The sequence below is a fragment of the Nestor notabilis genome, unplaced genomic scaffold (genome assembly GCF_000696875.1).
Source record: "Nestor notabilis isolate BGI_N333 unplaced genomic scaffold, ASM69687v1 scaffold7615, whole genome shotgun sequence".
NCBI classification, from domain to species: Eukaryota; Metazoa; Chordata; class Aves; order Psittaciformes; family Psittacidae; genus Nestor; species Nestor notabilis.
The window spans coordinates 1-222 of record NW_009929722.1 but is presented as its reverse complement, the minus strand read 5'-3'; positions in this window follow the sequence as shown (position 1 = coordinate 222).

Genomic DNA, 222 nt, shown 5'->3' with positions numbered 1-222 from the left:
GAGCTGCTCCAAGGCTTCCTTCGAGACCCGCAGCAGCCCAAGTCTCCCCGAGCAGAGCTAACCCAGCACCCTTCCACCTGCGGAACGCCCTCCTGAAGGTCACGGAATTCTTTGGATGGGGCAGACCCTCAAAGCTCCTCCCCTTCCAGGCCCACGTTCTCCCAGCCCAGCTGGCTGCAAGGCTCCTGCCAGCGTGGTGCCTGGGAGGCTGGCCCGGAGCCG